We start from the raw sequence: 25715 nt of genomic DNA, 5'->3' as shown, positions 1-25715 counted from the left end.
GGATGGCCTACTCCTGCTCCTATTTCTTATGTTCTTATCCTAATAATAGGAAAGGCTCATTGACAAATTTGGGACCATTCATTTTCTTCCCAGAAATGTGATACAGCTGATTTTCTAAACCAAAGAAACTGTATGAAAATGAAACAAAAGACTGGAGAGCACAGATTGAATGTGCTGGGAAATTATAGGCTGCTCTGCTTCCCAATATCCGAACCCACACCAAATTCGACTAATAACATGTAATGGCTCAAAGTTAAGGAAGAGCTTAAACTTTATCTTTTTTAACTTGTTCCCTTTCCTCTAACTCAGCAATTGTCTGAGATATCTGAACTCTCTAGATTTTAGCTCATGTGTAGTCACTCAGTAACTTCCTAATTCACAAACAGAGATATCCTGGCAACTGGCCACTAAATCATCTATGGAACTATTGACTGATACTGCTAGTCACATCTATGAAGCAAGACCCAAACTGTCAGCTTTCCACCAGTTGAGTAAACTCTGATTCACCACATTGGAGATTGTTTCTCACAGCACTACAGCAGGGCAGCACTTTTTACTGAAAAGTTACCCTTTTTGGAATAGGGGCTGGGGGAGGGGGAGCAGTGTCCTAAATTGAGCTTTGCTATGGCTGTTGCCACATCCATCAGTATTTCCCAGCTGTGTCTCTGCTCCTAGACACCACCCTGGACAAGAATGAAACAACAGTTAATTACTATTGACTAAAACTATTTGTTATGTTATGTAAAATTTAAAGCAAAATCACATGTGATTTTATCCCTGGCAGTTGACTTGTTTTCCCTTCAAATAAAGAGGTCTAGTTCATAAAATAATTGGCTGAAAATATGCTAAAATACTGTACTGCATATTCACTGTATAAATACTTCTACATTACATTTTTCTCCTTACTACATATTAGAATCATGAACAGCATTAGAAGTTAGATATTATATTTTCTTGTCATACTTTACAGTTTTTGCATGAAATTTGGACCCACTGCAGATGAAAGAATGATAATAAATGTCCAAGTGCAACTCAAGATGGAAGCCTGCAGGTGCTCGATGTCCCTGGTTTTCTTGATGACAGAGGTCACAACCTTTGGATATGCTATCAAGGCTAACTAGACAAGTAGCTCCAGTGCATTTAATAGACAGAACACACCCAGCATTGTTCACAATGGTGGAGAAAATGAATGCTTAGTACGGTGGATAGGATGCTAATCCAGACGATTGCTATGTTCTGGTTTACATCAAATTCCATGCATACTGTTTAAGTTACACTCAAGGCAAAGAGATAGTAATCCATTCAGACTCTTGATTATTGCCTTGTAAATGAAGGGAAGGTGAGATGTGTTTGAGATATGAGGTGAGTCACTTGCTGCAGGTTACCCAGCTTATGACCTACTCTTCTAGCCACTGTATTAATGAAGGTAATTCAGTCGAGTTTTGAGGCAGTGCTGAATTCCAAGATGATGAGAATGTGGCTTCTCAATCATGTTCATATATTTACTATCAAGGGGAGACGGTCATTGCCTGGTGTATTTGTGATACTAACATTATTTGTCACTTATCAGCATATGCCTGAATGTTATCCAGGTGCTCCTGAGCACTGAATTGAGCAGTTCCATTTGGCAAATTGCAATTCTGACTTTATAGTGGAACAGTTGAAAATGGTTAGGCTTGCAACACTAGCTTGAGAAGCATTTCTACAGTGTTGTCACGAGGCTGGGTTGATCGATCACAATCATCTTCCTTTGTGCAAGATGCAGGTGTAATCGTTGGAATATTTTCCCTTCAATGTTCAAAGTTCAAAGTAAATTTATTATCAAAGTACAGACAATCCTGAGATTCATTTTCTTGCAGGTATACTCAATAAATCTGTAATGAATAATAACCATGATAGAATCAAAGAAATTCTACTGACGTTCAATCAGTGTGCAAAAGACACAACTGCGCAAATATAAAAAGAAATAAATAATAATTATAAATAAAGAATCAGGTTTATTATCACTGGCATGTGTCATGAAATTTGTTAACTTAGCAGCAGCAGTTCAATGCAATATATAATATAGAAGAAAAATAAATAAATAAAGTCAATTTCCGTATACGTATATTGAATAGATTAAAAATCGTGCAAAACCAAAATTATAAGTATTTAAAAAATGAGGTGGTGTCCAAGAAATCAATGTCCATTTAGGAATTGGATGGCAGAGGGGAAGGAGCTGTTCCTGAATCACTGTGAGTGTGTGCCTTCAGGCTTCTGTACCTCCTACCTGATGTAACAGTGAGAAAAGGGCATGTCCTGGGTGCTGGAGGTCCTTAATAATGGCCGCTGCCTTTCTGAGACACTGCTCCTTGAAGATGTCCTAGGTACTTTGTAGGCTAGTAAGAGCTGACAAAATTTAGCTGTTTTTGGTCCTGTGCAGTAGCCCCCCCGCCCCCACCAACATCTGTCAGAATGCTCTCAATGGTACATCTATAGAAGTTTTTGAGTGTATTCATTGACAAACCAAATCTCTTCTGACTCCTAATGAAGCATAGTTTTGCCCTCTTTATAACTGCATCAATACGTTGGGACCAGGTTAGGTCCTCAGAGATCTTAAAACCCAGGAACTTGAAACTGCTCACTCTCTCCACTTCTAATCCCTCTATGAGGATTGGTATGTGTTCCTTCATCTTACCCTTCCGGAAGTCCACAATCAGCTCTTTTGTCGAGTGCCAGATTGTTGCTGTGGCACCAGTCCACTAGTTGGCATATCTCACTCCTGTACATCTCTTGTCTTGAGATTCTACCAACAATGGTTGTATCATCAACAAATTTATAGATGGTATTTGAGTTATGCCTAGTCACAGTCATGGGTATAGAGAGAGTAGAACAGTGGGCTAAGCATACACCCCTGAGGTGCACCAGTGTAAATCATCAATAAGGAGGAGATGTCATCACCAATCCACACAGATTGTGGTTTTCTGATTAGGAGGTCGAGGATCCAATTGCAGAGAGAGGTAGAGGCCCAGGTTCTGCAACTTCTCAACAAGGATTGTGGGAATGATGGTATTAAATGCTGAGCTATAGTCGATTAACAGCATCCTGATTTAGGTATTTGTATTGTCCAGGTGGTCTAAAGCCATGTGAAGAACCATTGAGATTGTGTCTGCCATGGACCTATTGTAGCGACAGGCAAATTGCAATGGGTCCAGGTCCTTGCTGAGGCAAGAGTGCAGTCTAGTTATGACCAATCTCTCAAAGCATTTCTTCACTATAGGTGTGAGTGCTACTGGCTAATAGTCATTAAGGCAGCTTGCTTTATTTTTCTTAGGCACTGGTATAATTGTTGACTTTTTGAAGCAACTGGGAACTTCCGCCCATTGGAGTCAGAGTCGTTCCTGGCTTAAAAAAAATGTGTGCCCCGAACAGTTTTCAGTAACTGGCCTGCTGCCCTTCCTCTGGTGTACTGTCCTCTATCAGATTCCTCTTCCACCTATCATCTCCCAGCTTCTTACATCATCGCCCTCTCTGACCCTCCCACCCACCTACCTTCTCCCTCACCCATCACCAGCTAGCTTGTACTCCTGCCTGCTACTCCTCCCCACCTTCTTGTTTGAGCCTCCCTCTTCCCCCTTCCCTTCCAGTCTCATGAAGGGTCTCACTTGAAACGTTGAGTTTATTCCTCTCCATAGGTGCCGCCTCACCTGCTGAGTTCCTCCAGCACTTCCACACACACCATCTCTTAGATTTTGAGTGCCTACAACAATTCACATCACTTTTTTTTTGCTCTTTCTTCTTTCCACTTTTCCTATCGTGGCCTTTTATCTCCCCCAGCTTTCCCTTCCTCCTCCGCACAAACACCCAGAACAACTTATTTCCAGCCGTTCATGCGGCGATATCATTACGCGTCAATGTTTGCGAATGTCAGTGTGTCCGGCCAATGGGAGCGCGAGGGATTGCGAATGTCAGTGTGTCCGGCCAATGGGAGCGCGAGGGATTGCGAATGTCAGTATGTCCGGCCAATGGGAGCGTGGGGGATTGCGGACGGCCGTGACGTAGTGCAGGGGCGGGAATGGTGGTGGGGCTAACGTTTCCCCTCCCCGTGCTTGGCTCAGGGAGGGGAGTGACAGTTTGTGTGGAAAGCAAGCGGCGGAGCAAGGCCGAGCGGCCGGCCAAGGGAGGGCAATTGCGAGGCAGGTGGAGGTGCCGCGTCTGAAGTCGAGCTTCCCTTCCGTTAGGCATGTGTATGAGGTGAGGGGCAAGTGTGGCCCGCTGCCCGCCGCCCGCCGCGGGCCGTCTCCCGGTACTTGCGCCTTCACGGGTCTGGGTCGCTCATGGGCCAGCCCGGAGCGCCCACTGGGAGGCTTCGGGCGTCGCTGCTGGCCGGGCCATCAGCCTGAGACTGGGGTGTGTCAGCCCTTCCCGCGGTGACAGGGAGCCCGCTTCCCCCTTTAGGCAGAGATCGGGGCTTGACTGAACCTCGGAGCGGGGGTGGCTGGGCATTTGTGTCCCTGAAGAGGGTACTTTCCCCGGAGTTGCAGAAGTTTACCTTTTCGCTTTCTTGTAAGCTGTAGACCTTTTCGTCTCTTGCTAATTTCCTTGAATGTGTTTGAACTTCCTTGTCTGTACCTTTTAGGGGTTTATTATCTTGGAATAGTGCTTGCCTACACCGTGTGCTGACTTTAGAGACAGCGTCTGTTTAATAAAGCTGTTACTATAGTTTTCAGTGTTATCCGGACTTAGTTTTGACATTTACGTGTTTTGGATCAGCTGTTGTTTAATAATGGTATTAGTTGTAAACAATGAAAAAGACAATTTCAGGAAACATTCCCCCAGCATTTACCTCCTCCAGCCACCAGTGATGATATTTAAGACTTCCATCATCTGTAGCCTAGTTAGTTTTCCTTCTCAATTTCCTTCACTAGACTCTATTCATTCACATCCCATTGCTCCCCATTCCTGATGTTCTTCCATGGATTATACATCTTTGCTGGGAGTCATGAAGTATTTGCTTAACTGTCTTTCACTTGTGCCTTTTCATCTATTTGCCCAGTCCAGTTAACCAACTGTAGCCCATTCCATTATAACTCCTAATATTTAAGTGTAGCATGTTTGATTCAAATCCAAATTCTACCATGCTGTGATCTCAACTGCCTTAGGTATTTTTTTTTACATTGAATATTACTTAACTAAAGAAACTTTACAATTCTATGAATTGATTCATATAGCCACCACTTGCAATTTGATTATTCCAGTCTACAAGAAGACTAAAGTCATCCAAGATTAATATGCTACTCTATTTACGCACAGTCATTTAATTATACATTTTCCTACAATGAACCTGCTATTGGATTACCGGTACTTCTTTAATGTTTTCCTGTATCTTGAACTCTTGGAGTAAGGATTGACTTTTGTTTGCAAGCCTGCCTATGGCTGGAATTGAATACTCATACTGCAGAAGATGTACTTGTTAGGTTAATTAGATTTTGTAACTTAATTGTACTTTTAGTAGCCTTCTCTATTCATTCTACACAGTATCTTTCTCACTCACTATTCAATACAGTATTTCATTGGATATTTTTGGTTTTCATTGTTTTTATTTTTCTACAAAATTCACTTTAAAATTTACCCCTTATGTGATGTTTCTGAATATTTAGATGCAGTGGCTTTCATCATTTGACCCACTGCCACTGTTTTTAAGTCTGCAAAGTTTGCTGATAGTATTCTCCATTCAAGGTGAATTGTAAATACAGTAAGAGGATTAAACTTGTTCTGTGGGTTATTCATTGCTTAATTGCTTTTTAATTTAGGTTTTCCATTTGGGCTATCTTTGCAGTTAGCCAATGCCTCTTGTAAATTGCTGAAATTTCAGAACTGGACTCGAGTGCAATATTGAGGGAATAATGGGTTTACACCCTAAAGAAGGACATGGAAAAGTGGCCTGTACTGGTGTGGGAGTTCGGGATTTCTTCCTTTAGGCACCTTTGTGCCAATGCCGGATTACCCTGTTCATGATGTAAGCTAGATCTATAGTGAGGACTGGTGTAAACAGATGCATAGTTTGCAGTTTGATTTGCTCTACCTCATGGATTAAACATGGCAAATTTCAGAGTTATGCAAAAGTAGGTTCACCTATGGGAGTGACTGATCATGAACATGATTTGTGGCCAGGAGGGCCTTTCATCCAATTGGTTGTGATTGTGTGGCCTGAAATTGATTGCTTGTCAGATTCCATACAGCAACTGATGCTGTAATTAGTATTTTTAAAAGAGGTTCATAATTTAGGATTTATGATATTTTCATCTTTGGTACTGAATACCGGGGAAGAAAGTGCATTAAAACTCTAATCTGCAATCTAACTGTTCAGAAGATGCCAAGGTTCAGCAGTTATCTCTCTTTGTGCCTATTTAACTAGAAAATGCATGAAACATCTTTTTTAACGTAAATGCTTTGCACTGAGACAAACATGTAGAGGTCTGGGATTTCTGGACTTTGGGCAGTGTGACTGATGGGATCAAGCATAGGATCAGGTGTTGGGCAGAAACTGGAGAACTGCTTTTAATAGGGTGGTACATGGCACTCTTGATGGGAATGAGTAGACAGCAGCTAGAGAACAAGGTGAGGTAAGGTTGCAAGAATGAGATAGCAGAAAAAGAAAGTTTGGAAAGTTGTGGCAGGGTGATGGGAGGGGGATCTGAAGAAGGGAAGGAATGAAGGTGGAAAATGATACATGTAGGAGTGTGTGTGTGTGTGTACAATTACCCATGAGCCTGAATTCCAGTTTTCTTGGACTTGCTTGTCATTGGACCAAGAGTTTGCTCTGTCAAGAACTATGCACCAGTCACCCTCAGTGGATGAATTCTCACACAGCTATTAATCTACCACTTAGCGGAAGTGGAAGCAAGTCTTCCTTGATATGATGAATGTGCCCAAGAAGAATTGTCAAAATGAGAGGTTTCTGCAAGTCCTATAGTTGCAGTTTACATTTTCCCACAGTTGACATGGTTAGGGAAGTCTAAAGTCTTGTCTTTAAAGATTTAATAGATTTTTTAAATCTATTGCACATAATGAAGTACTTCTGTTGACTTTTGAATAAGTGGTGCTTGTATCATTTCATTTTTGTTTTCCTAGTTCATAGCGAACACTTCTCTGATATTAATTTATATACTTTTATTAGGAGTTCCAGTTCATGTATCTTTGAACTTTAATTTTGGTTTAATCAGGTATTCTGTTTAACATAAAATGATTTTCATTTAGCATATATTTTAGATCTTCCAACTATTGGTGTAAATATAAAAAACATAAGCTACTTGATCTTCCATTCATTTTTTTGATTGATTCTTCTCCCCTAAAGATTTTACTATGATTTCTGGGTATACTACTTCAGAAGAATGTTTTCATTATAATTAGTTTGAGCAGGCTAACGTTTGACCGTTGCATCAACTGATTGCCATGTAGAAGCCCAGTTGATGTTAAATGGAGTGTTGAGTCAGAGATTTGAAAGTCCCATAAATACACTAAAAAAAATCAGTACTGGCATACAATGTAGCTTACCCATTGCAGTTATCACACACACTTTGAAACTACAGTCATCAACTAATTAAAAAATAATGTCGAACCAGAATAAACTTGCAATGTGAAAACTGAAAATGGTGAGAGAATTCAGCAGATCAGTCAGCGTCTTGCGGAAAATATTCAAGTAAATGACCTTTCATCAGAATCAGAGAAGTGAGAAAGCAAGCATGTTTTAAGTTGCATGAAGATGCTGAACCAAACTTGTCATCATCCTTTCTAATTATGGCCATTAGAAAGGAAAGAAAAATAAACAAAGAATAGGTTGGCATTGAAAGCAGTTTTAGGAGAAAATATGTTGGCTACCTGAAATAGTATTGGATCACAATGGCTGTAACTTGTCCAAAAGGAAACTGATTTCTGCTCTTCCGGCTTGCATTAGGGATTGTTGGAACAGTGTAGGAGGTCAAAGTCAGAGAATTAAAGTGACAAAGGACTGAGAGTTCATGATTATCCTGTGGACTGAACAAAGTATACTGCCTAGTGGTCACTCTGTTTGCAATTGATTTTTCCTTTTTACTAGAGATAATGTAATGAACACTGAATGAACTACTTTGTATTGGAAGAAATGCAGGTGGATTACAGCTTCACCTGTTTAATCTGTGGATGGCAGGAAGGGAAGAAGTGAAAAAAATGAAGTAACATCTCCTGCAGTTGCGTGGAAAGTGAAGTGGAAGAGTGAATCTGGAAAAAGAGTCCTGCAGTTGTAACAATGTGGGAAACAGCAGCACTGATGAGTCAGATGCTGACCATGCACTTCACAGATGGCAGATTATCAGAGTTTTACTATTCCACAGAACCCTAGGGATTAAAAGCAGTCAATCTGCATAAATCCATATGTGTCATAGTTTGGGCAAGGAGTAATCAAGTTATTTAAAATAAAAAATATCAATAATATCTTAATTTAATTATTTTTCTGTATCTCAAGGTCCTGTCTGTACTAACTATGTCATGATTTCAAACAGCTCTCCTCTTTTTGAAGTAATGGACTCGGGCATGGAATTTCAAGCATAATAAATTGGTGTAGTAATCTGTCATTTGGGGATAATAGGTTAAGGATTCCTTCAAATTTCTCTAAGATATATTTGGAGCTTTATCAAGTGATCTCGGAGATATTGTTGCTACAACGTTTGATGCCAGACAGTTAGCATACTACTTCTTTCATTGTTTGAATCACTGAATGTATAGTACAAAAAAAAATTGCTTTTTGAACTTTCATTGGGAGTTTATTGGTGAGAACAATGAAAAAATGCTACCAGAAGCTTGCCTTTGGAATGAGAGCTTAGGTATATTTTGATTCACTTAATATCCCTGTCTCAGGATATTTCCTGGGCCGTCTATGGCAGCTAGCATGTTCCAGCTAAAAAGATTATGCAATTGCATCTTTCTTGCTGTTTATTCAGTGCCAGATTATGTAAACTGAAAGATCTCTCTGATTTCAGAATAGTTACGTAATTATATGTAGGAAAGAAAGGTTGAGAAGAATTTTTGATCTCTGACACAAGGCTATATCTTGAATTTTCAGTCACTCTTGATCTTGATGCTTACGACACAAAGGAAAGTATAATATCTGTTTGGATAGTTTAGTGAATATTGAATTTTTATTTATTTTTCCCTAACCATTGTAGCTTACTGTGTTGGCCTAAATGTGTGACATTTGCAAAAACCAACAAGTATGTTCCATTAATCCGATAGAGCCTTGCTCTGAAATCATCTCTTGAAAGATGAGAGAATAGCCTTGGATTCTCTTGTTTACTTCAATTTTATTGTTGAGATTGGTCTTTGAAGTTTTAATTGGGATCTGAAGCCAAGTATCAAAGTTCACACCAAATTTATTTTCAACCCTGAGTTTCATTTTCTTGTGGGCATACTCAATAAATTCATAATAGAATAATAACCATAACAGAATCAATGATACACTGCACCAACTGTTCGTTCAACTAGTGTGTAAAAGACAACTATGTGCAAATATAAAAATAAATTAATAATAATAAATATTGTGAACATGAGATGAAGAGTCTTTGAAAGTCAGTTCATAGGCTGTGGGAATGTTTCAGTGATGAGGCAAGTGAAATTATTCGCTTTGGTTCAAGAGCCTGATGTTTGAGGGGTAATAACTATTCTTGAACATGATGGTTTGGGACCTGAAGCACCTGTACCAATTTCCTGAAGCAGGGGTGAGAAAAGAGCATGGTCTAATTGGTGAGGGTCCCTGATGATTGATGCTGCTTTCCTGTGATGGTCTGGGCTATATCCACTACCTTTTGTTAGATTTTCCATTCAAGAGCACTGGTGTTTGCACAGCAGGCTGTGATGCAGCTAGTTATTATACTATACACCACATAGCTATAGAAGGTTTAGATGTCATGCCAATCTTTGCAAACTCCTAAAGAAGTAAAGGTGTTGCTATGCTTTCTTTGTAGTTGCACTTGTGTGCTGGGCCCAGGACAGGTCCTCTGAAATAATAATACTGAGAAATTTAAAGTTGCTGACACTTTCCAGCTCTGATCCTCTGGTGAGGACTGGCTCATGGACCTCTGTTTTTCTCCTGTATCTAATAATTCACTCCTTGGTCTTGCTGACATTGAGTAAGAGGTTGTTGTTGTTGCACCATTCAGCCAGATTTTCAGTCTTCCTCCTATATGCTGATTTGTCACATCCTTTGATTTGTCTTACCACAGTGGTGTCATTAGCAAACTTGAATACGGTATTGGAGCTGTGCTTAGCCACGTAGTTGTAAAGCAAGTAGAGCAGGCGGTTAAGCAGACAGCCTTGTGGTGCATTTGTGCTGAAGGGGATTGTGGAGGTGATATTACCAATCCAAACTCACTGGGATCTGCAACTGAGGAAATCAAGGATCCAACTGCATAAGGAGGTATTGAGGCCAAGGTCTTGAAGCTTCTTGATTAGTTTTGAGGGGATGATAGTATTGAATGCCGAGCTATAGTTAATAAAGAGCATCCTGATATATGCATCTTTGCTGTCCAATGAGTGAAGAGCCAATGAGGTGGCATCTGCTTTTGACTAGTTGAGCCGGTAGGCAAATTGGAGCGGAACCAAGCTGCTTCCCAGGCAGGAGTCGATATGTTTCATCACCAACCTCTCAGAACACTTCATCACTGTGGATGTAACTTCTTTTGGACAATAGTCATTGAGCAGGTTGCTGCGTTCTTCTTAGGCACCGGTGTAAGTGAAGCCTGCTTGAAGCAGGTGGGTACCTCAGACTGCTGAAGCAAGTGGTAAAGATCTCAGTAGACTTTCCATCCAGTTGATCAGCACTTAGTACTTGACCAGGTACTCAATCTGGGCCAGGGGCTTTTTGTGGGTTCACCTTCCTGAAGGGTGCTTGCATGTTGGCCTCAAGGACTGAAATCACAGGATCACCTGGGGCAATGTGAATTCAAGATGAGTCCTCCAAGTTTGGACAGTCAAAGCAAGCATAGAAGGCATTGATCTCATCTGAAAGTTAAGCCCCTGCTGTGATCCAATTGTTGTGATTTGCTCTTGTAACTTTTAATAATTTAACTGCCCAGGAGCACTTTGTTGTATGCTTCATTGATGTTGGCTGCCAAATAAATCTTCCAGGCAGGATGTGCTGGAGTATGCAGTACTGTTACAGAACCTCTTACACAGTGCACTTGGGTTGTGAGGCTACTACTTTATCCTTTGAATTGATTTGTTTCCCTTTACCTGGCATAACCAAACTAAAATAATTAAAAAAAAGCTTTTTAGAGCCCATTAGGAAGGAATATTTAGACGTCAAGTTGATGTAGGATGATGACAGTATAATAACTTTTTAGATGAGTAAAAGTGATAGAGAGGCTAACTGTTTTGAAGAATAACTGACAGATAAATGAAAATGAAGAGCTGAATAAAGGGATGCTGAGTATGTAGACTGACAGGAAAAATTCAGAACGTTGGACCCTGTCATCTGGCCAGTGGTAAATTGTTTCAGTGAAGTGAAATCATGAATGAGATCATTCAATACAACAGGTCAAAATATTTTACATATACCTCTTCCCCTTTTGCCTAACCTTAATATATCCTTTTATACCTTTCCGCCTTATTTCCACCTGCTTTTTCCTTAAGACTGATCTGTTCACCTCAATTACTGCTAATAGTAGTAAGTTCTTTGGGCAGCATTATTAATAAGTAAAGTTCGTCCTGAATTTTCTGCTGGATTTATTAGTGACTTCCTAATAGCTCTTTCCCTGAAGTAGATTTATTTGATTTAAGACAGAGAACCTGATGAGAAAAAAAATTAATGAATTGGTGTGATGTAATATTGTGTATATTTATTATCAGGTGCTTATTGTATCCTTGTATTTGACTATGGTTTGTTTTTCCCCCCATTATTCCCGCAGTTCAGGTTTCCATTCCCTTGCTAATTGCTTTTCCAACAAAGAGCTGACACGTTAACCAATTTTCTCATTCAGCACAGACACTTAGTACAGATAATGGGCTGCCTTCATACAGTGCTTTAGAATATGCATGCTCCAAATCTTCATTTTCTTTGTAACAATCAAATGTTTGTTGATTCCTTCAAATTCTTTGTAATTCTGAACTTGTTGAAGTAGTGAAATCATTTCATTTATATATACAGTTAATTGGGGCAGCCGTTACTTGGGACAAATCTTAAAGAACAAAAACCAAATTAAGTAACCAGATTCCCCTAATTTATGAGTAAAGATGTTGCTAGGAATGGAGGTCTTTGGTACAAGAAGAGATTGAATTGGTTGGGATAGTTCTCACTGGAGAACAGGAGGCCAAGGGATGATTGCGTGCGTGCGTGTGTGTGTGTGTGTTCGTTCTCGACAAATGCTAAACAAACGGCAAGGTTGCCACCTGAAGCACCACGATGTGCAGAGAAGAATATATTATTTTGTAATATACAGCCAGCTTGTATATTATATATTAGCAGTTTAATATGCTCTGGTTGAAATATTATGCTAAGAATACTCTGCGATGTGGCTGAATGAGGAACTTGTCAATATATGAAATTAGTTCAATAAAAGGTCAGATTTTTTTATATATGCAGAAGAAGTAGATTTAACATGAAAAAATTTGAAGCAAATTTGGCCATTCATTTTGATCAGGCCTGATGCACTGAATCAATATCATCTTTCTACTTTTTTTTCCTCTTTTCTCATGATACCTTTCGTATGTTAACTATATTTAGTGATTATTATCTCTACACCATTACTTTATATGGGAGTTGATTAGTCCAAAAACTATCTGGATTTGTCCTTGCTTACAAAGATGGTATTCCTGCAGTTGGCCCATATTCCTCTATTCCTTTCCTATCCATGTACCTGCCCAAAAGCTTTTTTAAAAACTTGCTCTTAAATATCCCTTAAATATTTCTCCTCTTACTTTAAATCTGTGACTTGCAACTTTAGATTCCCCTTCTCTTAGAAAAAGACTGTTTAGTTAACTTACTTAACTTCTCATAACCTTATAAGATCACCCCTTGGCCTCCTGTTTTCCAGTGGGAACTATTCCAACCAATCCAATCTGTCCTTTTAACCAAAGACCTAAATTCCTGGCAACATCCTGATGAATCTTTTTTTGCACTTTGTCTAACGCTACAGCATCCATTTAGTGTGATAACCAGATATGCATACAATATTTCAAGTGTAGCCAAACCAATGTCTTTTACAGTAACAACATGAAATTCCAAATCTTGTACTCAATGTCCAAGAATATGAAGGAACTACTTATCCACCCACGTCACCAATTTCAGGATGCTGTGATCTTGATCCCAATCATCAACGCCTCGAAGGTCCCTGCCTCTCAATGTACATACATGTCCTGTTAGTTTGAGCCAACCCGAAATGCATTACTCTTGTTTGGATTAACATCCATCACCATCACTCCACCCAGCTTTGCAGTTAAACCATATCTCTGAATCCTTATGCAAACACTGCATTATCTACACCACCACCAATCTTCATGTCGTCAGCAGACAACTTATCATAACCACGGACATACAGTAAGCAAAAGTGGCCCCAGCACTGAAACCTGCAGTATGCCAAAATATTTGTCCAAAAATTATCACACATACACTCCAGGAATTCATCCACCACACTATTATTGCTAATTTAGTTTTATTTAAGATTTCTGTAGTATCTGTGTTACATATATTTTTAATTCAAAGTTCCTGTGTGATTTTAATTAGTTTAATTTCCTAAATGACTGCTTTTGTTTGCAGGCCAATGGACAACTCTCATCAATATTTTCTGTTCCTTGAAGCTTCAAGGCACCACCCAGAAAGATTCAGCATCTTAATTTTCTGAACCATTGCTTGTTGTTCATCCTTTAGTGTCTTATTTATTTCTTTTGTATCTTTATTACATGGGCCATATTTGTTAGTGTATATTCTGCCCCTTCCTGATGTCATTTGGCTACTGAGTCACAGAAATGGGCTCTTCGGTGCACTACATCCAGCCAACCTTGTTGCACATTTACACTAATTCACTTGCTCGCATTAGGACCATATTCTTCTAAGCCTTGCCTATTTGAAGGTCTGTTTAAATGCATCTTAAAGATTGTAATTGTATCTCCAACCTAATTGTAATTGTATTCCACCTACCTTTTTTTTCAAGCATTCTAGATTTATCTCCAGTGGGATTTCTTCTCACCCCTACCTTCTATCTCCATTTGGTTTAAATTCTTTTCTACCTTCGTAATCATTAATTTACTCTGGTCCAAGCTTTGTTGGTTATTGATCACACCCGAAAAACTACATCTTAGCTTTGAAAGCTACTACTGTATTGCATCATATTAAACCACACAGATGAAGCAAATCTGAAAAAAAGTCACGTTAAAATTTTAAAAAAACTAAAACATTGAGGCCAACTAAGTATAGCAGTTTGAATTAATTTAATATAAAAGTGACAAAATAGCTTTTTCTGTGTAAAATAGCAGGTTAAACAATTTGTTTTCATCACATGTAATTAGGAAAAAACTGTGGGAAGGACTAGAGCACTTGCATTGGAAGTAAAAGTGGACAGAATAAATCTGTCATGTGTATATATTTTGAGATTTACAATGGATAATGGAATATCAATTTGTTTATAATATATTAATTTGTTGAATTAACAATTGCACCAATTACTAAAATAAAACAGTCCTTTGGAGTAGACCAATATAAAATGATTAAATATTCTGAAAGACAATTTGGTTGTTAAGAGAATAATTGTTTTGAAGACTGATGGGTAAAGTAATCATTTAAACTAAGCTTTAATTGGGTTTGAACTAAGTGCTACTTACTGCATAATATCTTGATCATTAATATTGGCATTCTAGTACATCACACTCATAAATTATTATCTGGAGGCATGCAGCTTGTGTCTACATACTGTGTATAAATGAATGTATATTCATTTTAAAGAAATTCCTGACCTGAGGTTAGAGGGAAGAACTAAAGGAACAAACCTTCTCATTCTCCTCTGTTGTTAAAGGAAAATTCTGCTGCTTCGATGTTATCAATTGAAAGATTTTGTTGCAGAAGTTTTGTATAACATAAATGAAAACACATGATCCCATCTTTCAACTCTGGGTATTTAAGAAGACAAACACTGGGGAATTTTAAATGTTTTGTAAGAATTATAGAAATGAGTCTTGCAGCCAAACTTGCTGAGATTTTCTTTATTTTATGTTTTTGTGATCAAATGAAATCCTCTTGGTTTCCTGAGTCAATATATGAAGACCCTACTTAGGAGGATGCAAAACTGGACCTCCTGTCAGGGAATGAGGTAGGGTAAGTAACAGAAGTGGCAGTCCAATATCACTTCAGCTTTAGTGACCACATTGAGGTTTAAAATAATGATGGAAAAAGATAGGGCAGGTTCACAGGTTCGGGACCTAAACTGGAGCAGGACTAATTTTGGGGTAATTAAGTAGGAACCTGGACAGGTCCATCAAGTGAGCTTGTTTGAAAGGAAAATAATGAATAACAAGCAGGAGGTGTTCTAATGTGTTATCAAAAGCCCAGGGACAGCATGTTCCTATTAGGATAAAGGATAATCCTGGCACGTTAAAGGGAACCTTGGCGGATAAGAGTTATCAATGCTGTGGTTGTGAAAAAGAAGAAAGTAGATTTTGAGTTCAGGAGTTGGGGACAAGCAAATCCCTATAAAAGACTAGTAAAAAATTTAGGAATACTCTTAAGAAGGAAATCAGGATAGTAAAAAAGGCATTTAGCATACTGGCCTTCATTAGTCAGGGCACTGAGTAAAGGGGGTTGGGACATGATGTTGCACTTGTATAAGTTGGCTAGGTACGCTAAGAGTACAGTATACAGTTTTGGTCACAGTGTGTAGCAAAGACATTAAACTAGGAAGAATGCAAGAGGATTTTCAATGATGTCAGAACTAGAGGGCCTGAGTTATAGGGAGAGGTTGGAATGAAGGAGAGTGAAGAGCAACCTTATAGAAATGTGCAAAATTGTGAGGGGTGAAGGTGAACGGTAACAAGTCTCTTCCCCAGGGCAGAGGAGTCTAAAACTAGGGGCTATAGATTTGGGATGACAAAGGAAAGATTTACAGATTGAGGGGCAGTGTGTTCACATTGAGAGTGACTATATGGAATGAGCTGCCAGAAAGGGGGGGGGGGGGGGGTATGGTTAGAAGGACATGGGTCAAATGCAGCAAATTGTGACTAGCAGTTATCACCATGGTCAGTATGGACTTATTGTACTAAAGGGTTTTTATCTGCTGTATTGCTCTGACCATGGTTCTTTGCTTCTGCATGATAGACATTGTGGGTTCAGGTGATGTTGTGAAAGAAGTGGTGAGGAGATACTGCAATGTTTTTTTTTGAAAGTGGTGTATACTTTTACCATGTTGTGTTCCTGACCCATGTTTCTGATCTAACTTGTATCCAGAGTAAACAAGTTGACATTACAGGAAATAAACCAGATACCATAATGATACATAATGGTGAGCAGTGAAATCTTGTGTGCAGCAATATGATAAAAGCTTCTCACCATAAGCAATACTTTTTTATCAATTGCCTCCCAACTCCAGACTGAACTGCATCTTTGCAGCACTGTATCAAATAACATTCATGCCATGAGTCAGCCCAAATTTAAATGTTATCTGAGTCCCGTTAATGCAGGCTTGGATTGCCTCATTATCTATTTATCACTTCCATGTTTTTTATAAGTTTGAATTTTTTGATAATGTGTTTTTTAAAAAAAAGCACACTTATTAAAAGCCTGGAAAATAATATTAAATTTTCTCAATGCTAATACATGTGATTTGTTCCATTCTATTATGCTGTAGCAATATTCGAGAATGTAATTTTATATATTACATTTTTCGTACCAATTAACATTACATTTAGATTATTCACTCATTTTATGTGCTAAAAGAAAGCGCATTGTGCAGTTCTCTAATGTCAGTTTCGACTTGATTTTGGAAAAGAACATTTTATCCAGAGATGCTTCAAATTCATTTTTATCATTTATTCTTATGGATTGTGAATTGCATTACTGTAAGAAGAGAATGAAAATTTTCAGGGTCTTGTATAACTTGCAAAGATATCATTATCCTGTTCTTAGCCATGCTCCTTGTCACATGCAGTTAATACTAGGTGGAAAGCATTTTGGTAGCGAAATGCTTGCCTGGTTATCGTGAATCTGATGTCGAGGTACAGACAATTCCCACATGATCGAAGATGGTCAGTGTCACAATTTTCTGTAACTCTAAGCTGTGTCATCTGCTTGTGTTTCAAGAAACACACTGAAAGATTTAAATTCTGTAAAAAAACAGTGAATTTTCATTACTTGAATGGCCATAACACAAGGGTCACCTGTATACAAAATATGCATGAAATTTGCATGTTTCATATAATTATTCAGAATTTTCACCCAATTCTACCTAGTTGGCCATATTCCATGAGGGAATTTTTAAGTATGGCTCTTGTATCCTGTCACTTCTAAAATTATGTATTCTTGATTATCAGAAAAATTAGTAATAGCCTTTAGCCAAGTAATTTTGCATGAAAATTCTGTGGGGTACACAACTTGTAAGGATCATGTGTAGTAATGTTATTGAACCTTTATTATTGGTAATTTTTAATCCAAAAGGGTTCTGTATTTGTCTTCATTGCAATTGCATCCCTTTTTTTCAAATAATACTGTTTTGCTTAATATAACTGCAGCTCCGCTTATATTTCTGAGTATGTTATATCCTGGAATTTTAACTCCTCCTGATTTTTCTGTAGCCATCGTTCAGTTATCACTGTTCCCCCCCCCCCCCCCAAAAACATTATTGTCACCAGCTCCTCTGTTTTATAATGAACATTATGTGTGATCTTGCACAAGCAACTTTCTCATTTTTGGCAGTATTGCTTAAGGCCTGTCATCTTGTACACTTTATTGAATCAGTTGATGATAACTTGGAGCCCAGCCTCCAAGCATCCATAAAACCAACTATTTTAAGCATACTTTTTGTAACTCAGTGCTGAATACATTGGACATGATAAGTCAATAAAGTCCATTAGTTTGATTTCTGTGCCCTTGGTGACCAGAAACACATTAGATAATATAGCAGTTGGTAATATGCTTAAACATGTTGTAATGTACTGCTTTTTATTAAAGGTGGCTATATACCGTAGATTCCGGACTACAGAGCGCACCTGATTAAAAGCCGCTGGCTCTAATTTTAGAAATAAAATCAATTTTTTAATTGTACAGGCCGCACCGGATTTTCGGCCGCAGGTGTCCCACGTTGTAATATGAGATATTTACACAGAAAGATATTACACGTGAGGATTTTTTAACTTTTAATTAAATCCATATGGTAACAAAAACAAATACATATTGCAAATGCTTTTTTTCGAACCGTGCCCGTAATGCGGCTACTTTTAAATATACGTTGCGTATACTTCTTTACTGAACAACATTCCAATATCTCCTAACGACTGGTAAAAAATATATATACTGCAGCCTACCAGGAAAAGTTATTAATCGCCTTTAACTTAAAAGCAGCGTTCGCTCAGATCCAAAGCCGCTCGCGTAATGCGCTCCCTCCGTCCCGTTTTATCGCAAACTGGCATTTTTCCCACAAGACGCGGCGAAACCGGGTGTGACGTCATGTAGTACAGAAAACAAATATAGTTAAAACTCTTCTAACTTTAACTAGAAAATGAATTACTAAGCGAAAATATTATAAACTAAATAACTGCCATAAAGGCAGCACAATGCTTTTCTTCGAGTGTTTTCCATGTTGATGAGGGTGAGTACAAATGACTGATTTACAATAATTTAATTGTGAAAGTGCGCTTGATTTATCGTACAATTTCATTGGACCTCTGTGAACTACTCATCAATTTTATTGGTCTACTGTTATGAGGCAAAATGTTTACGAGGCGGCATGAAAAAAATCATGTATTAGCCGCTCCGTTTTAAAGGCCGCAAAGTTCAAAGCTGTTCAAAATGTGGGAAAAAAGTAGCGGCTTAAAATCCGGAATCTACAGTAATTAAGTTTTGTGAAAATATGTAAAATGATGTATTTAATGTCATCTGCCGTTTGTTCAAAATAGTGTAATCCAGTGGGAGTGGCAATTTCAAGCATTGAGGTATTTTCATGTGTAGCTCTGCACATTTTAACATTCATCACCTGTTCTGCAAAATATGTATAAAGGCTGCAGCATGAATGATCTGAATTTCTGTTTTATTTCAATAGTTTCTCTCTTGCCTATAACTTCTGCCATTGAATAATAATGGGTTTTTTTCCCAAGTTTTCTTCCTTCTGTGGCTGATATTTGTTTTCTTGAACTGGTCACTAAATTAGCTTCACACACACAATGCTGGTGGAACACAGCAGGCCAGGCAGCATCTATAGGAAGAAGTACAGTCGACGTTTCAGGCCGAGACCCTTCGTCAGGACTAACTGAGAGAAAAGATAGTAAGAGATTTGAAATTGGGAGGGGGAAATCCGAAATGATAAGAGAAGACAGGAGGGGGAGGGATGAAGCTAAGAGCTGGAAAGTTGATTGGCAAAAGGGATACACAGCTGGAGAAGAGAAAGGATCATGGGATGGGAGGCCTAGGGAGAAAGAAAGGGAGAGGGGAGCACCAGAGGAAGATGGAGAACAAGCAAGGAGTAATTGTGAGAGTGGCAGAGAGAGAAAAGGGGGGGGGGGAATAAATAAATAAGGGGAATGGGGTAAGAAGGGGAGGAGGGGCATTAATGGAAGTTAGCGAAATCAATGTTCATTAACAGAAGTTAATAACCCCCCTCCCTTTCTTACCCCATCCCTTATTTATTAATTATTCCCCCTCCTTTTTTTTCTCTTTTTTCTTTCTCTGCCCCTCTCATAATCACTCCTTGCCTACTCTCCATCTCCCTCTGGTGCTCCCCTCCCCCTTTCTTTCTCTCTAGGCCTCCCATACCATGATCCTTTCCCTTCTCCAGTTCTGTATCCCTTTTGCCAATCAACTTTCCAGCTCTTAGCTTTATCCCTCCCCCTCCTGTCTTCTCCTATCATTTCAGATCTCCCTCTCCCCCTCCCACTTTCAAATCTTTTACTATCTTTTCTTTCAGTTAGTCCTGACAAAGGGTCTTGGCCCAAATCGTCGACTGTACTTCATCCTATAGATGCTGCCTGGCCTGCTGTGTTCCACCAGCATTTTGTGTGTGTTGCTTGAAGTTCCAGCATCTGCAGGTTTCCCTGTGTTTGCACTAAATTAGCTTGCTGGAATTCTCTCCAGAGTATCATCACCATAAGAATGCAGCAGTTCGCTGTCACTAGTTGGCATGAAAGGAATCAAAATAATTGTGGCCTTCTACATTTCTCTTTTATAGAAATGCAAAGTTATTTTTGTTTCCTCTAGCATATTTATTACTGAATCTGTGAAGTTTCACAGCTTGGTTCATTGAACCTTGAATAGAATATCTAAGACTATATCATTGTAATATATCTGTTGATAAAGTAGAATGATTTATTTATAAAATATTATCATACATGGTTGGCCGGTGGTGTAATGGCATCAGCATCGGTCAACATCAGGCAAGTGGTCCTGGGTTCAAATCTAGCCAGCTCCTTGTATGCTTTCCGTCCGTTCTTGGTCGAGCATTGAGCTAGCAATTTGACCTTGTAATAAAAAAAACAGACAAAATTGCAAAAGAAATGGCAATGTCCAGAGACAAGGTGCGGAGAGGAATTAAAAAAAAATTAATGTTCATGGATTGGAACTGCAGCTAAAGTTTGCTAAACTTAATCCTAAAGATGCCTTTAATTGCTAACTTTAAATATTTTCGTTTTTCCCTGGGATTTGAAGTTGCTGTTCTTAATGTAGTTTCAAATTCCACAACTGAAATATGAATAGTTACAATGTAGGTTAATATGAACCAAGGCTGAGAGAAGTGGTGTGACAGGAAGATGCATAAACAGTTGAAAATGTGCATCGCTTTCACAGACTGCATTCGCAAGCTTGAAGTCACTATACATTTCTAACTGCAATAACCAGAAACCAGGTGATGACTTTGAACATCTCAAACCCCTCAATAATCCAGGTGAATGGAGAAGACCTTCACAGGGTGACCTGAACAGGAGTTCAGCTATCTGGGCAGCACTGTCAGACACAATGGAGGAGCAGGCAACGACATCAAGAACCATCTAAACAAGGTCGGAAATGCCTTCAGAATACTCAACAACCTATGGAGGTCTCAACAGTACAACATCAAGACCAAGCTAAAATTGTATCAGAGCTGTGTTCTTTCTACCCTCCTCTATGGATCAGAATGCTGGAGAATGACGGGAAGCGACCTCACTAAGTTGTCAGTGTTCCACACAAAGAACCTGAGAAGAATTTTAAGAATATTGTGGCCAAGCATCATCTCAAATGACCAACTACTTGCTCAATAGCATCAAGAGAGCATTGAAACCATCCTTATGAGAAGGTGATGGAGCTGGATCAGGCATGTGCTTAGAAGGGAATCTGATAACACCACACATATAGCCCTCCATTGGACACTAGAAGGAAAGAGGAAAAGAGGAAGACCCAAGAATACCTGGCGTCGAACTGTAGAGGGAGAGCTGAAGACCCTGAACTACACCTGGGGTGCCATTCAGAAGCTAGCCCAGAACAAACAGGAGTGGAGGACCTTCATTGCTGCCCTACATGCCACTAGGCATAACGGGTGGTAAGAAGGACAGAGACCCAAGTCAAATTCTCCCTCTATGAACTTTATTTTGGACATGATGTTTTTTTCACCCTTTTATTCATATAGATGTACTAACTTATGCCTTGGGTTTGCTCCTTCAGGTACAACTCCAGCAGGCTGTTCTTCCCCACCCATGGAAATCTTGGTTTGTCTTAAAGGCCAAGTTTGCTTTTTATCAAAAACATCTGCTGAATTTTGGTATATGAATGAGCAATAGAAAATGTATTTTGACCAAGAGTAGACAAATTGCAATTATTGTGTATATAAACTTACTATTTAATTATCCAAGTAACACAATACACATCTCTTCTTTAAAACTGTAATCTGTTTGGCGCATTGGGCAATACTCATTAAAATAGTTTATCATGAAAGTAAGCTTACAAAATACTTCTATTGTCCTTTTCCACTTATCCACTAATGTATACATCCTGTTAAGTGCAAACGTGCATGTGAGAAAATATTACAATAACATCAACCCAGAACACTTTACCTCTAATAACATATTCCAGAATAACTGAATTCTTCTGTTCTGAAAGAAAAGTAAAGTTGTAGATCTTGTAACTTAATGGGAATAACCTCCCTTTGGAAAGATTTCTTGAAGCAAACTTTAATGGGAAGAACACCTATAAGCCTGAGGGTGAGGTACTTTAGCTATCTTGCTATTATTCTATGCACCTTGTGGCACATAGGGTAGCAACCTTGCTGTTTCTTTAGTATTTTTGTCTGTTTTACAAGGCCAAGTTGCTAGCTCAATGTTCAACCAGCTCAGGTGAAAGGCATGCAAGGATCCAGCCAGATTCAAACGGAGGACCACTGGCCTCTAAGTCCAGTGCAGATGCCACTACATCGCTGGTTGGCTACTTTAGTTATCTACTACAGTGCAACATGGAGTGATAAGCAATGTTCCCTCTAATTTTTACTAGTTGGTATGTGTAAAAATCTTATGTTGTGCAAATTTTTCTCCTGTGATAAAAGTATGTGCACACTGAATGCACACATGGCACAGTTTATTTAGGTTTACAAAATATTTGACATAAAACTGCACAAAATAACAACAAAATAACATACATATTTAAGTTATTTAGTTACTTTTTCTCTCTCCTGCCTTTGGCATTTACCCATTCTTTGTAAACACTATCTAGACTAATAGAACTTCCATTCAATTGATTGCTTTTGATTCTCGTTAACATATCCAAATGATATTCACCTAAACGGTTTCTCAGCTTGTTTTTGAAGTTGATTCATTAAGCTAAAGCCTCGCTCACAGTCCGCACTAGACACAAGAAAGGTTCCCCCAATGTCCATCAAACGTGCAAGGTTGCAAAACTATTCATTTTGAAGTACAAATGCCACCATTTGAGCAAAGTTTGAAATCAGTTTGGATTTAATTTTTTCTTGCACAGAAAATTTGAAATCATTAAACTGCCTAACTATTACAGTATTTTCAGCTCGAAAATCATGATATTTTAGACATAAGGCATTGACTTGTTCATTGCCAAATGTGAAGCCACAATCTGCAATTGTGGAGAAATCAAAATCTGACTATTCTTGTACCTCATCTTTCAGTAAGAACTTTGATTTCATCTGGGTTTGATCTTTTTCGCTCTCACTCATCTGCACTCAACCGCAACATGCGTAACACTCCTGTACCGGGTAATGACGGGTTCTGTTGCCTGAACTTTTGCACACCATCCAAATGCGATTTACTTGCCAAATGACGCTTCAAAAAGTCAAGTTTCCAAATATCATCCCACTTCTTTCCACTAGCAAACTCTCCAGCAACTTTCTCATCATGACAATACAAACAGATAATGCCAGTTTCCGAATCATACATAAATATTTCTCGTAGCTGAACATTCATGACCTCATGAGCTTTTGGTGTAGCAGTTTCTACTATTTTGTTAAGCCATTCAACTTTAAACAAATTTGCAGTTCTTTTGCGCTTCATGCCCTTCACTTCTTTTGAATTCGACATAGTGAATCAATATTTTTTTTCAATAAAAACATAGTAAGCTATCTACAGGATTTGAAACAGATCTTTGTAAACTTTATGATATGAACACTGTCCACCAAACATGGCTGCCACCATGATAAAGCTGTACAAACCGGAATAAGAAAAGTGAGGTGACATTAATTAGTGACGTGCATTGTGGTATTTGAAAAACTGACTAACTAACAGAAACAGTCAGCTAAAAGATTATTTTCAATAAGTATAATTATTAATTACTACATTATTTTGGGTAACTAACCTTTTGTGTGCACATTAATTTCCTTTGTTCGCTGATTGAAAAACGTATGTGCACGCGCACATGTGCACAGCTTAGAGGGAACATAGGTGATAAGGTGAGTCCTGTGTAATATTATTACCTGTGAAATAGAATTGAGACTTCAGTGTTTTTTTTTTACTATGGAAGTGATATATTTATGTAGTAATTTCTCACTGAAGAAACTAATGCAGGTTAAGGTTGAAATTTTAAGAATGGTAGCCTGTGATTTTACTGATTGCTGTTTAATGACATTGTAAATTGCTTAAGGTATTGATTATATTTTTGAAAAAAAGTAATGTGCCTGTTAATTATGTTGAAGCGTGAAGGAACTTGGTGAATTTCCTTTGGGTAGGTTATTTAGAGAAGCAATGATTTGAAGAAACCGGAAAATGCTCACTCATCATTTGTCAGCATTACTGCATGAGATCAGCACTTTGCAGAGCTTAGCTAACAGCCCTTAACAGTAATCCAAAGATACATAGCAAAATAGACTGACTACGTGTTTTGTGCATGACTCAGTAACAAAATAACCTAAAAATCTGAAACTTTGAATGTTAGTTAGGTTCAGAATCAGATTGTGCTTGTTTTTCTAAACCCCCCATAGCGCAAATGGGGCCTAATTGTAACTATCACTACTGAAATGTTAAATTATTTTCAGATCTATTTTTAAAGTATTAAGTATTTGTGTGGACATAGCATAATGTTTTTGACCTTACTGAACTACAGAGGAATAGAAAAATTGGGCATCAAGTTTCTATAGGAGATTGTCTGTACATTTAACTGGCTAAACCACTGATGTTTAATAAGCCCCAATTTAACTGGCTAAACCTGTTAAATGAATAGATCTGAGACAGAAAATCAAGCTTTGTGAAAAACCAAAGTAATGCCTTGAACACTATTACAGAAGCTGCTTAAAGTGAGTAAACAATCTTTCTATTTTGTATTTTTCTGGTGTAATGGGGAAAAAGTATCTTCCTTATTAATCTACCTTTGGCTGAAGCTTAACTTTTCATTTAATGCAAGTGAATAGCAATGCTGGTTGTGGTAGCTAGTGTTGTATAACTTAAAGCATTCAGTATTCAACAAAATCTCTGAATATATAAGATATTTTACTTAGATATCTGTAATTGTGTGAAACAAGTAAGCAAGCTGCATGCTCTTCATTAAAATCATACATTGAAGTTCAATAACTTGTCATGTTTCGCTTATGCCAAATTCAGTAATTTGTCACGAGTTATTCCTGCACAAAACTTGCAGTGAAAAATTTGGGGCTTATTAAATATCAGTGAATTCTGCAGGAAATTGTTACTTATTTTGAAAAGTGAGTGATAAGAAATAGTTATACTGAAAAGCTCCGGGTACAGTAAAAAATCCATCAGGTTTGGGACTTTGGTGCCAGATAAGCAGATTTTCCTGGCTGTCAAATGTTATTCCTATTTCAAAGTTCAAATTTATTATCAAAGTATGTATACCATATACAACCTTGATATTTATCTTCCTGCAGGCACCCACAAAACAAATACCATAGAATTCACTAAAAAACATATGCACTCACACACCCAAGACCTCCATGTATCCAATTTGCAACAGAGGACAAATTGTGCAAATGATTTTTAAAAAGTATACAAAAATACATGGAACTAAATGATGTTATACAGTAGAATTGTACATATATTCCAGTTAACTCAGTTAACTGCCTGACCCACATCACCAAAAT

At 38.3% G+C, this 25715-nt stretch overlaps 1 protein-coding gene across 1 annotated transcript in view; it reads left to right on the top strand.

Annotated features, from left to right (window-relative positions):
* The first annotated feature begins 4072 nt into the window (after nucleotides 1-4072).
* Nucleotides 4073-25715, top strand: part of LOC140727849 (transcription regulator protein BACH1-like) — a 67727-nt gene continuing 46084 nt past the window's right edge. Inside the window, exon 1 of the mRNA XM_073045697.1 lies at nucleotides 4073-4233. The gene's annotated coding sequence lies outside the window, so the exon portion shown is untranslated. The remainder of the gene's footprint in view (nucleotides 4234-25715) is intronic.

Source organism: Hemitrygon akajei, chromosome 5, assembly GCF_048418815.1.
Source record: "Hemitrygon akajei chromosome 5, sHemAka1.3, whole genome shotgun sequence".
NCBI classification, from domain to species: Eukaryota; Metazoa; Chordata; class Chondrichthyes; order Myliobatiformes; family Dasyatidae; genus Hemitrygon; species Hemitrygon akajei.
The sequence above is the reverse complement of the archived record's forward strand: the minus strand, read 5'-3'. Positions and strand labels throughout refer to the sequence as shown.